Below are 14,153 nucleotides of genomic sequence, written 5' to 3'. Positions count from 1 at the left end.
GTAACTTTAGGAGTCAAGACCCGTGTGGAAGGCTGATGGTATCAGGCTGTGGATCAAAGAGGCTTGGGGAATTTAGTCCTACATTGTCATATAAGACAAAAAACTGAGCAGGCAGATCCCCAAGTTCATAGGCTGCTAGGGTGGGAGCAGAGAGCAGAGTTTGAGATTTTGTGTTTGCTTTAACGACGTCACCTCTAACTTCAAAGCTGAGAGTGGTAGGTCACTTTAGTTAGATACTAAGATTAACTTCTCTGCCCGAGTTTTCATTTTTTCCTTGAAGGTAAAATATTTCGGCGCGTATGGAGGGGGTCTCTTTGGCTATCGCTTCTCACATGTGACGCTCCCAATTTTGTTTGCTGTCTAAGGGTTATGTGCTGGAGTCTTCTTGATAGGAACATACGAGAGGATTGTGGGGCTTAGCATTTCCAGAACATAGGAAAAAGCTAAGTTGCAGGATATCTGTGAGTCCATTGCAGTCATTGAGGAATTATAATGAAACTGTAACCATCTTGGTTACAAGGAGGAGGAAACTTCCAGGAGGGTGTCCACCATGTCCTTCCTGCCCCTTTGTTTAGCAGCTTGTCCACGGAAGCCATGATAGGTGAACAAGGAGGCATGTGCTGCAGATTTATTAGCAGAATATCTATTTTGCTTCACAGAAACATTACATTAAAATTAACTTAATGAAACCTCTTTTTAAAAAAAAATTCCAGAAACTGCTGGGTGGTGGTGGCGCACACCTTTAATCCCAGCACTTAGGAGGCAGAGGCAGGTGGATCTCTGTGAGTTCGAGGCCAGGCTGGGCTGCAGAGTGAGCTCCAGGACAGGCTCCAAAGCTCCACAGAGAAACCCCATCTTGAAAAAACAAAAAACACAACAAACAAAAAATTCCAGAAACTGATGCATCCCTGCAGTACTGCCATCTTCCCCATTACAGTTGAGGGAGACGGTGTGGAGGTAGCCCAGTGGTAGGTAGAGTGCTCACTTAGCAAGAATGGAACCCTAGATTTAATCCCCAACAGTAACAAAAAACTGTTGAAATATAATGCACATATATAACAAATTGCCTGTGCTAAAAAGATAAATTTTGGTCAGTTTTAGCATTTTTATACCCATAAAGCCACTGTTCCCACCGAGATAATGAGCAGACCTCTTATCTCCACTTCCTCACAGTCCTGAGTAGTCTCCCCTTTGCATCTGTTTCCTGCGTCGTCCATGTCCCCGACAACCATGGGTAAGATGTCAGTCATTATAAACTATTTGACTTTGCATAAGTGAGTATATATTATACATGTATAATGCATATAAAACACATACTTATATAGACTGGTATCTCAGCATAGTCTGTAATTGATGAATATCACTGTAGTACTGGTTCATTACCTTCTTCTGATTCAAGGTCTCACTGGCACAATTGCTTGCTGGAACTTGTTATGTAAACCAGGCTGGTCTTGAGCCCACAGAATTCTGCCTGCCTCTGCCAGCCTCTTCCTCACAAGTGCCGGGATTAAAGGCATGTGCTACCATACCCAGCTTGGTTGACTGCTTTTTACTACAGGGTATTATTTTATTATGTAGGCACACAGATACTTACCCAACTACATGGTGATAGAGAATGGAGTTGTTTCCATTTTTGTAGGTATTATCCAAATGAAGTTGCTTTGATTGTTCATGTTAGGTCTTTATGTGAGTAGGTGCTTTATTGCATTGCGTAAGCACTTAGGAAGGAATTAAAGTGCTTGGCTATATGATAGGTATATGTTAAATTCTGTTACGAACCTTTCCCAAATGCATTACTACCAACAGTGCATATTTCAGCTGTCTCATTTCCTCATGAAATCTCTTCCCTATTAGAGATAGTGGTGAGGGTGTAATTTCCATTTCCCTAATGCCTTTTGATGATAGCCGTCTTCTCTGATGCTGCTTTGATATCCATGTATCATCTTGGGTGCACTGTTGTTCAAATCTTTCACCTCAGTTTTTTATTGGCTTTTCATATTTGTTGTGTAGAATTTTTATGTACCAAGAATACACATCTTATTGTATTAGTATTTTTTTCATATTTGCCATAGAATTTCTATGTATTATAAACACAACAAGTTCTTTATTATGACTTGTTCATGGCTTGTTTTGTGGTTCTTTCTTTAAAGTCTTTGAAATTGAAAAAGGTTTTTAATCTTGCTGTAGTCCCACTCATTTTTTTTCTTTTATGGATAGTGCTTTGGGTGTTATATTTAATAATTCATAGACCAAAGTCTTGGCAACTTTCTTCTAAAAGTTTGATAATTTTAGGTTTAGGTACTTAGAACTATGATGTTTAATTTAGTGGGGTTTTTTTTTTTAACGATTTATTTTACTGTTATGTGTATATATGTGAGTCTCTGTATGGGTATCTGAGCATGCATGCAGGTGCCTATGGAGGCCAAAAGAAGTTGTAGGAGCCCCTGGAGTTGGAGTTATAGTCTGTTGAGAGTTGCCCATTGTGGGTGCTGGGAACCAAACCTAGGGCCTCTGTAAGAGCAGTAAGCACTCTTAACCACTGAGCCATCTCTAAAGCCTCTCAAATTAGTTTTTATGTGGAATGTGAGATAAACAAGTATTTGTGTGTGTGTGTGTGTGTGTGTGTGTGTGTGTGTGTGTGTGTGTATGGTTGTGATGGTGTTAGCCAAATTTTCTAGCACCATTTGTTCAAATGCTTCTGCAACTTTTTTTTGACAAATAATTGATTCTGTGTGTTTACTAGACTATTCTGTTTCACTGATTGTTTACATATATGTGTACCAAAATAACGCTGCATTGATAATTGGAGCTTTGATAACTATGGCCTCATGTTAGGTAGTGTTAACTAACTTTGTTCTTAGTTTCCATAGTAGTTTTGGTTCTTTAGATTTCCTTATGATTTTAGAATCAGCTATCTCCCCTGGAGAGAGAGAGAGGGAGGGAGGGAGGGAGGGAGGGAGGGAGGGAGGGAGGGAGGGAGGGAAGACCTGGTGGTATTTCCATTGGCAAACCTACTGACATTTGAATTAGCATTCGTATGAGTTGGTTGGGAGGAAGGGACACAGTGAGGACAGTGTGTCTCCTCACTTACCCGGTCCTTAACATCTCTTCACAGTGTGTCTGGATTTCTGAATGTTGCTCTTAAACACTTTTACCTAGTGTGTCTGTCGATATTTCTTGTTTTTATGATATGATGGTTTGAATTTCCAGTTATTTGTTATTACTATATAGAGCTAGAGTTGATTCTGTACATGGTCTTATTTTCTACAACTTCATTAAACTTACTTCTAATCACTTCTTTAGGAGAGTCCACAATATTTTAAAATCTGGGCTGTAGCATGAATCTTAAAAGTTCTTATTAATAAAATCAAACCTGGAGCCAGGTATTGGGGTGAACTGGAAGATCAGAGAACCAGAACAAGCCACAAGTACCTCACCTCGCTGGATCCTCAGCTGGTCTTGTTTCCTCAGATTGGAAGCCTCTGTGTCCTCATATCTGAATGGTTCTCAGCTGAACTGTGCTGCTAGAAGCCTGAAAGCTTAACCAGCCAAATGCTTCTAGTTTCTGGTCCTCACGCCTTATATACCTTTCTGCTTTCTACCACCACTCCCTGGGATTAAAGGCTCGCTTTCTGGGATTAAAGGTGTGTGTCACCATGCCTGGCCATTTTCAGTGTGGCCTTGAACTCACAGAGATCCAGAGGGATTTCTACCTCTGGAATTCTAGGATTAAAGGCGTGTGCTGCCACTGCCTAAATTCTATGTTTAATATTGTGGCTGCTCTGTCTCTGACCCCAGATAACCTTATTAGTATGCACAAGATTTGGGGGATACAATACCACCCTGGACTATCATTCTTTTGTCCTTAAATATGGTTTTGCTTATTTTCTTCGATTTTGATGTTGTTTGTTTGTATTTCCTTCCATTTTGTTAAGTCCATTCTCTGGCAGAAGACTGAAAACTGTGATACAAGCAGACATCCTTGTTTTATTGTTTCCTTTGTCCCTCACCCTCTTTACCCATGTGCAGGTGTCCTTTTATCCTCTCACCTGCTCTTGACATTTTTAATTTGTGTTCTACTTTGACTTATGAGGCTTGGTATGACATTATGTTTCTTGTACTTGGGCTATGTTTTGTTTTTTTAGATCTGTGAGTCTAGTTTTCATCACATTTGAAAAGATATTTAGCCATTATTATTCCAAAACATGCCCCTTTTCCATTTGTGTATGTGTTTGACTACTTGATATTTTCCCATAATTCCCTGATGCTCTGTTCATTTTTAAGTGTTTTTCTCTATTTCATTCTGAATCGCTCCTGTTGCTGCATATTTAATTTTACTTAATCTTGTCTCTTAAAATTCTAGTCTCTTGTTTAAAATACCATGTATATTTTTATTTCAGGAAAAAATATTCATCATCTCTAAAAGTTAACCTTGGAGGTGTGTGTGTGTGTGTGTGTGTGTGTGTGTTCATGTTCCATGTCTTAACATATTTAATCTTTTCTCTAGCTTTCTGATATGCAGATTATAGACATAAAACTTTAATCATTTGAATTAATTTCTCAATTTTAAGTGGCTGATGTTTGGTAATTTTTGATTGGATGGTAGGCAGTGTGAATTTTACTCTTTTCAGTGCTGGATTGTTCTTAAATTTCTATAATTGCTTGATGTAGGTTCCTGGGTACTTTTTCTTAGAAACTGTCTATCCTTTCAAGTCTCTCTTTTAAGTTTTATGAGCCAGGACCAAAGCTGCACTGATCTAGGGCTGTTTCCTGGCCTTTTACTGAAGCAAGACCCTCCTTTTTACTATTCCAGTGCTCCTACGTTATGAGATTTTCCTCTTTGACAGGTGAAAAAGGCACTATTCTTGCCCATGCATGATGTCTGATGATTTTTTCCCTCTAGTACTTCTGGGTGATTTTTTTTTTTTTTTTTTTTTTTACCCCAGCCTCAGAAAGTTCCACAAAGATGCTGATGAGAATTCTGCTGAACACTCCAGGGACACCTTTTTGAGTTGGTCTCTACATATCACCTCCTAACTGTCCCGAGTGCATGCTGAAGACCTTCCCCAGACCTCTCTCCTCCTAACTGTCCTGAGTGCATGCCAAAGACCTTCCCCAGACCTCTCTCCTCCTAACTGTCCCAAGTGCATGCCGAAGACCTTCCCCAGACCTATCTCCTCCTAACTGTCCCGAGTGCATGCTGAAGACCTTCTCCAGACCTATCTCCTCCTAACTGTCCCGAGTGCATGCTGAAGACCTTCCCCAGACCTCTCTCCTCCTAACTGTCCCGAGTGCATGCTGAAGACCTTCCCCAGGACCTACCTTCCTTTTTTCCCTTCTTTCACGGTCCTGATCCTTGAGTGACTATGACCAATGTTTTGAGTGCCATATTATTTTATATATTTTTGTCTTATGAGAGTAGAAGAGTGAGCATGTCCTCCATTATTCCACTTGACTTGAAGTAGGCATTCCATTCAATCTCAAGCCACATGGCCACAAATGGCTATCTGTAACAGTGGAGAGGGAAGAGCCGGGTTATCATGTAGACTCTCTAAAGGCATGAAGCATTAAGTCTTTAGGATATGGCTGTGCACTATAAGATGTTTAGTAGCGCCTGCAGCCTCTGCTATTGGGTCTCCATTATGCCTAATGTCTATATCATGACAATCAAGCATGCCTCTGGACACTGTAAGAAGTTTCCTGATGCATAAAATCATCCCTTACTGGAAACTGCCAGCCATTCTAAGCAAACCTGTGCATGAGGATTATGTAATGCTGTAACTTCTAGGCATCATGACTCATTTACATTTCATGTACTGGTCCTTTCTGCTTAAAACTGCAAAAGGACCATAAATACTAAAAATATTTCAATCTGGAGAATTCTTTGCCTTTTTTTCTTTTGCTTCTTGCTGTATATATTATAGAAGAAAAAAGAGGAATAATAAAGCAAATGTTATAAAATAGTAACAAATTGGGGAATCTAGGTGAAAGATATAAGAGATATTTGCACTATTCTTTAGTTTTAAGTCTGAAATTACTTTTTAAAAAAACACGTTGTGAGAATGAAGAAAGTCAGAAGAAAAGATATGTCTCCCTTTAGGAAAAAGCAGTACTCTCAACCCAGATTAGGAAACCGGAGGCCAGCAAGCCCGACACTGAACATTGCGCTTGAGACTTTGAATCAAATCATATGTTCAGAACACTTGGATTTCACCTTGATTTTACTTCTTGGCTATCAGAAGAATAACACCCACTTAATTTATCCCATCTTTGAGTCTCTTGACAATAAAGGAAAGATTGAAATTGCAAGGATCAAAAGAAGGTATGTGTGTAATGAATTATTCAGTGAATTGCAACGATAGTCATTATGTTCCAAGTCAGAAAGCATCACAGTACCTACTGTGAGTCATGCCTACCTACTATGAGTCATGTCTTGTGCTGTCTTCACTAGTATTGTTCCATCTAATTATTACAGTCTTTGATATTTAAATATATTGCAGCATTTAAACATAACTAACTAAGGGCAGAAAAGTAACTGTGACATAGTTTTTATTTGAAAGTCACATGGAAAGTGGCAAACCTGAGATCTGAACTCAGCTATTTGAGATCCAAGATTCTCACTTTCCTTCCAGCAGGTTCTGAGCTGCAACAGCCCATTCCTCAGTTCCATATGCTGGCGTGAGTCTGGTTGCAGGCATTTTGGAGCATACTTGTTTCAAAGTTCAACTGGGTTCTTTGTCGTGGCTATAAGAGAATAAAAGGAGGACTAAAACTTCAATTTCAGGTCTTTGCTTTTTCATGTGTATTGACCTAAAAGGGACAGGATACATACTAAAACATGTTCTTGATATTTCTAAGACATTTTCATTAAGCTTATTCAGTATTCGCTATGTGTGGTACTATTTAACGTAAGGACATTTTCATATAATGCCTTGACAGTTTTCAACAAACACCATAGAGGAGTTCTCTTCCTTGCTTGCTTCTTTCATTAATTCCTACTAAAATCTCCCAAACTTGAACCACAAAACTCTTAGATTTCTAATATGGATCCTTGTTAAGATTTTGGTTATTTTGTATCTGCATCAATTAGCTGTTGGCAAGACAACCACCAAAGCCTTTTAGTTCATGATCTTCACCAGTAAAAACAGAAGCCCATATGATTAGCAAACAGGAAAAAAAAAAAAAAATAGCCCAAACTGGAGTACTCATTTCACAGAAGGTGATATTTACATCGCCAGTTAGCATGAAAGGAGGTAGTCAGTACAGGTTGTGATCAAGAAAATGCAAATCAAGTCATAGCTTCAAACCCATTCACTTGAGAAGTGTTTAAAAATACCCAAATACCAGTCATGATAAAGGGTGTGGATCTCTAAGATAGTAGTACTCCAGAATGTCGATGTCTTTGGAAAACAGTTTATCATTATTTTATAGCAAATATATTGTATATCTCAGCAAATCCATATATATATATATATATATATATATATATATATATATATATATATATATATATAAATTGCTGTCATGTAGTAATAAATTTTGAGCCACTTAGGTAATTGAAAATTTTTCTAGAGGACATTTGTGAAACAGATGAAACAAATTTCAGTAATATATTTTATTTAACTATGTTATCAACATAACATTATTGAAATATTTTACATTTTTGTCATATATTTTATAAACCTATTATGTAGTTTCCATTTTTGTGTATCTCAAGTTGAACACAAATTTTTCTTGTTAGGTCTGCACTTGGATTTCATATAATTTACACATGGAAAAAGTGTAATCACATATCCAGTCAACTCCAAAAATACTGATCTGCTATCACCCCTTTCACTAGGCTGTGGGCTTCCAATGTTTATCAAGTGTCTGTTTCATCATAGACCAGTTAAAATGGATTAATTGATAATTGGAATTGAACATTGACTGGAGATATTCTGAAGGGGAGATTTAACTACTACTTTAAAAACAAGCGAGTAGGGCCCTTAATGTCTGATTGAGAACAGAGAAGAGGATTTGAGTGACGTAAGTAAAAAACGTTGACTTGGGGAGTTGAGGCTGTTGTCCATTTGAGTTTCAGGACAAATCAAGGCTGTTTGAATCAAATCTCTGGAGGCTAAGCTAAAAGAACTCAGAATAGACAGAAAGCTGGCGAGTTATATGCTTCCCAGCATTCTCAGCACTTGGGTATGCTGCAGCTAAATGCACTCAACCCTTATTTATCTGAATATTTTTAAATTAAAACCATCCTGCCAACCTTTGAGCCATTCTTTCCTTTCCTGGGTCAGCCTCTTGCCAGATCTCTGCTTGTTGATATGGTGGGGGAGAGAGAGGGGAAATGGAGAGGAAGCTCTGTCTCGTGTAGTTGCTTAGTTCTTAGGTTTCTCATAAGCAAAGAGATCAATATTAATTTATTAGAATCAGAGTTAACTTACTTTTAGCTAAAGGCTATTTTAAAACATGGGCAAGGAGTAGGGTAATTTGATTTAAAAATAAGTCATAAAAATAAAGTCAGTACAAAATTAGAGTACATTTCTGAGTGCAAAAATAAGCAATGTTTAGAAATAGTTTCATGAAAAGAGCAGTGTGACAGATATATTGCCATGATCACTAGCCAGGATCAAAAGTACCTTTTCTCTCCTAAATTGAAGGAAATATGTAATGGTTAAAAAAATGTGAAATTCATATGGATTATATTTTTCCCAGTGTCCTTTGCCAGCCTTTCATTTGTATGCCAAATACTTAAGGAAGAGGGGTTTATTGGGCTCATGTATCCCACAGGTTTTATTGACAGTCACCATGAGGTAAGACACAGCATCATGGTGGTGATGAGCATGCCCTATGGCAAAATCTGTCAACTTATGGTGGCTAAGTAGAGATAGGAAGGGTGCAGGGCAAGATTTAACTTTCTGTGACATCCCCTCAGTGACCAGCTTCTTCTGAGTAGGCTCCACCCCTAAATGCAGCCACCGGCCAGCAATGCCATCAAATTATGGATCCATGAGCGGATGGTTTCAGTGGTGAAGTAAAAGCTCCAGGAACCTGACACCTTTGCATGCTCCAGCACACGAGCCTCTGGGGACCGGTGTGCTTCACTTCAAATCAGAGCACTCCACCTCTGGTCCCCAGAGGCACACAGCCGTCCCAGAATCTAAGCTGCACCTAGTCAAATGCCAGGAAGACCCTTATTCTTAGCACTTTTAACACAATGCAAAGTTTCCTCTGAGACTTGATGCAACCTTTACTTGTGAGCCCCTGTGAATATAACTTAAAACTACATACTTACAATATACAGTGACCCAGGAAACACTCCTAGTTTAAAAACGAGCTATTGAGATACTAGAGATGAATGAAAACAAAGTAAAACCAAAGCCTGGCAGGGCAAATGTCAAGTCTATAGCTTGTTCAGGATATAAGTTCCAAAGAGCTCAGGCAGCCCTGCCCTGTGCTCCGGCCAGTACAGGCCACACGGCCATCCCTTGAGCTTGTACTACTCGCTGCCGTGGCTCTTCCTGGCAGATATTCAGGTGTGCTAGAGACATTCATCTACTTCTTGGGGGGGGGGGGTCCTTGTATCTTCAGATTTACTCCCATAACTTCCTGTCTTTCAGTCTCTGGAGCTGTCCACAGGGAGTCCATTCCTGCCATGCATGTCCTACTCTCCAGAAGGCTCTATGATTCTACAATAGTTCTTTCTACATGCCTGCCAAACCAATAAGGCATGTTGACATGAGAGTTGGCCTCCTGCTCAAGAAGCAGCTAGGTCTCTTGGACTGTGGTTGCTATGGCTTTTGTATCTCAGGAAACTGTTCACTACATAGACTGGTGCAAATTGGATGTCCTAGAGTTACTATTTCTCAAAGAAAAGTCTGTCGGATGAATTTACATTTTGTACCAGTGAACATGCTTTTTCACAAAGTGTCCTCAAGGCTTCTTTTTTATTGCCCAGGACAAAGTACTTGGTTTCTTTTTAGTGACTAATCTCTAACAACTACAATTTCTTTGGTCCCAACACTGAGCATACACCTTTTCTGGGCAATCTGCAGGTATTTCAAATCCATCCACTCTGCTTTTGCTCCCAGTTTTCACTGTGGTCCTTACTAGTAAATCATAGCCTTGCAACAGCATTGATGGTAAGTAGCTATAAAATACCCTCCCCTGGATTAATTAGTCTACTGCATTTAAACTCAGCCTCCCATAGAGTCTCAAGGCACAGACAAGATACAGACATTTTTTTTTTGCCAGACAATAACCCGAAGGCCTCTATACAGTTCCACTATAGTCCTCATCCTGTGACCTTATGAACCCAATATTTACTGTCTGAAATTTTCTCAGATCTGAGAATATTTTCTGATTGTCCATCAAACTCTTCTTAGAACATCCTAGAATCCCTCCAGCCTTTACTTCCGTGTGTTTTCAAGTTCTTTCCACAAACCAATCCCCAATTAGATTTTTCTAATCTAAATAGTCAAGTAAAGTTGTATTGGCAGTGCCATTTCCTGGTGCTGGTTTTCTTTATCAAACACCAGACACAAGAACACCAGATTTCCCTGGCTTGCATTGTTCATTACCCCATTGCCATGTTGAAGGGATTTATAACACACTGAAGGGAATATCAAATGAACGTTAAGTCTTGAAAGATTAGTGAATTAGTATGAATTTCCTAGAGGAACACTCTGTGTGTGTGGTGTGTGTGTGTGTGTGTGTATGTGTGTGTGTGTGTGTGAATGACTGTCACTGGGAACACCCTTACCAACATTCCCGGAAGTGTGCAAATTGACAGTGAAGATTAGCCATTTGTAAATCATAAACACCATAAGATATACATGAGCTAGATTCTGAGAAAGATTCTACTATTTTTTCATTCAATAACTATATTTATGATATTCATTAATTACATTAATTGTATTGATTTATTACATTCATGATATTGTGTCCTGATACTACTATCCATTTGTAGGGCTTTTCCATCACACAAAATAGAAACTCTGTAGTTAGGAAATCATTGCTCTATATTCCTTTCTTCTCCATCTTAAGATAACGTCTAATCTTTCTGTCTCTATGAATTTGTATATTCTATATATCTCATGTAATACAATTCTATAGTATTTGTCCTTTTTTGGAATGTAAAAACATTTTATGTATAACTGCAGGAGAAATAATACACAGATAGCTTGAACATAAAAACAGGTTATAATTCAAAAGTCCAGGAGGATTATTTGAAACTGGAAAATACTTTCTCTGTAGAAAATAGTAAAAAATGATAACATTTCCCAATAAGCCCTTTTAAGCCAAATAATAGCTGAATTATACATATAAATATTGATTAGATTCTGGGATACAGAAGAAACCTGTCTTCATCTGTTCAGAAAGCTATGTTTTACTTAAGTTGTGTAAGTGAGATTCCTGTTCATCTTTCCCTTCACTGTTTGATTTACGGCAGACGTTTTTCTATACGCTAATCCATAGTCTAAAAAGATTTTAGCCTCCCCTCCTGAAAGTACAGCCAGCATATTCTTTCATCAGCTTAATATGATACATAGTGAAATGTTTCACTAAAGTTTGCCCAGTGATTGGGCAAAACCAAAACTTATTATAAGCCACAGTCATGCTAGGGTCCCCCCTGCTAGGTATCCTCCCTGGATCTGTGGGTTGCAGTTTGATTGTTCTTTGCTTTATATCTAGTATCCACTTATGAGTGAGTACATACCATGTTTGACCTTCTGAGTCTGGGTTACCTCACTCAGGATGATATTTTCTAGTTCTATCTATTTGCCTGCAAATTTCATGATGTCATTGTTTTTCTCTGCTGAGTAGTACTCCATTGTGTATATGTACCACATTTTTTAAATCCATTCTTCAGTTGACATTCATTTAGGCTATTTTCAGGTTCTGGATATTACAAATAATGCTGCAATGAACATAGTTGAGCATGTATCTTTGTGGTATGATTAGGTGTTCCTTGGGTATATGCCCAAGAGTGGTATGGCTGGGTCTTGAGGTAGATCAATTCCTAAATGGGACCTCTTAAAATTGAGAAGCTTTTGCAGGGCAAAAGACATGGTCAGTAAGACAGACAGCCTACAGAATGGGAAAAGATCTTCACCAACCCCATATCTGGCAGAGGGCTGATCTCCAAAGTATATAAAGAACTCAAGAAACTAGACATCAAAATACTGAACAATCCAATTAAAAAATGGGCTACAGAGCTAAACAGAGAATTCTCAAAAGAAGAATCTCAAATGGCTGAAAGACATTTAAGGAAATGCTCAACATCCTTAGTCATCAGAGAAATGCAAATCAAAATGACTCTGAGATACCACCTTATACCTGTCAGAATGGTTACGATCAAAAACACTAATGACAGTCTATGTTGGAGAGGATGCAGAGCAAGGGGAACACTCCTCCACTGTAGGTGTGAGTGCAAACTTGTACAACACTGTGGAAATCAGTATGGCAGTTTCTCAGAAAATTGAGATTCTACAATTTTTACCATCCTCCATGGAAAGAGAAGTGGAGGCTTTTTCTGCCAGCACTTAAAATTATGATGTATTGTCTGCTTTATGTAGTGGGCAGCACATTAGTCTTGTAAAGTTATGATTGTGCCAATATGAAAAAGCTTATAATAACTTCTCAGTAAATTTGCATGTATCTGCCAGCTTTTCAGTTAGTGTATATCTATCATGATTAGTATATCTTTATCTCTTTTTCTCTTTTGGTTTTTTGAGACAGGGTCTAAGTAGCCATGGCTGTTCTGAAACTCACTCTGTAGACCAGACTGGCCTCAAATTCAGAGATCTGCCTATTTCTGCCTCCTGAGTGCTAGGATTAAAGGCATGCGCCACCACCGCCTGGTTCTTCGTCACTTCTTAAAAGTGAGTTATTTCATTAAGGGAGAAGTGTTTTCTAGTGTGAATTATTCACTGATGATATAGTTTTTATTGGTACATGATGTTTCTAACCATATGCCCATGGCTAAAAGGCTAAATGAAAACACTGACTTGATAAAGTAAGAAAATTGAAGACAATTCCTTACTTGATACTATTTTGAATAAAGCATAATATACATACACATTTTTGAAGACATCATGCCTATAAAATACTCATAAATTTACCAAGTTCATATGCATTTTCAAAGAAAGGCTCCACTATGATATTGAATAATAAGTATCAAAGGGATCGTAACACACTTCTGTCTGCCGTCTCATTTCATCAATGCAAAACTAGGGCCACAATGGAGCCACCATCTCAGAAGTGTCTTGAATATGCCATTTAAATTTCTTCTGGAATCTGATGTGTGCTTGTGATTATGTATGAAGAGACTGGTCCATTTATAATGGACTAAAGTTGAGTATCTCAGTTTGGCAACAAAAAGGTCTTTGAAGCAGACGTAGTCCTTTCCCAGCAAACAAATAGCCATGTAAATTCACCCTCCCCAAATGTATCCATAGTCAGTGAGTACTTGGTCTTAAGTCTTGCGTCTCCATAGCCTCTTAATGTTACGTTGAACCGTGCAGTGCTGTCCTTGAAACTGTTGCTGATGTCACAGGCAGGGCCTAGCAAACCCATCCCTCTTGGAGGCCTAGCTTAGAAGCTGAGAATTTGGAGTAAGGAATGCCTTTTAAAATGACCAGTCTTCAGCTGCTGAAGTCAGACAGCTAACTAGGCCCTCTGATGCATACATCCTTGTGGTGGTATTGTGTTCCCCAAAATATTGTGTACCTTAATAAACTAATCTGGGGTCAGAGAACAGAAAAGCCACTAGTTAGGCAGTGATAGCACACGCCTTTAATCCTAGCATTCCAGAGGCAAAAATCCATCTGGGATCTCTGTGAGTTCAAGGCCACGTTGGAAACAGCCAAGCATGGTGACACGCCTTTAATCCCAGAAAGCCAGCCTTTAATCCCAGAGAGTGGTGGTAGAAAGCAGAAAGGTATATAAGGCGTGAGGACCAGAAACTAGAAGCATTTTGGCTGGTTAAGCATTTGACTGGTTAAGCTTTCAGGCTATGGAGCAATACAGTTCAGCTGAGATTCATTCTGGATGAGGACTCAGAGGCTTCCAAGCTGAGGAAACAGGACCAGCTGAGGAACTGGCAAGGTGAGATAGCTGTGGCTTGTTCTGTCTCTCTGACCTTCCAGTATTCACCCCAA

General features: G+C 38.9%; 1 protein-coding gene across 4 annotated transcripts in view; it reads left to right on the top strand.

Annotated features, from left to right (window-relative positions):
* Positions 1-14,153, top strand: part of Samd13 (sterile alpha motif domain containing 13) — a 38,582-nt gene that overhangs the window by 4,918 nt on the left and 19,511 nt on the right. The gene's annotated exons all lie outside the window — the stretch shown is intronic.

Source organism: Peromyscus maniculatus, chromosome 6, assembly GCF_049852395.1.
Source record: "Peromyscus maniculatus bairdii isolate BWxNUB_F1_BW_parent chromosome 6, HU_Pman_BW_mat_3.1, whole genome shotgun sequence".
Lineage (NCBI taxonomy): Eukaryota > Metazoa > Chordata > Mammalia > Rodentia > Cricetidae > Peromyscus > Peromyscus maniculatus.
The sequence above is the reverse complement of the archived record's forward strand: the minus strand, read 5'-3'. Positions and strand labels throughout refer to the sequence as shown.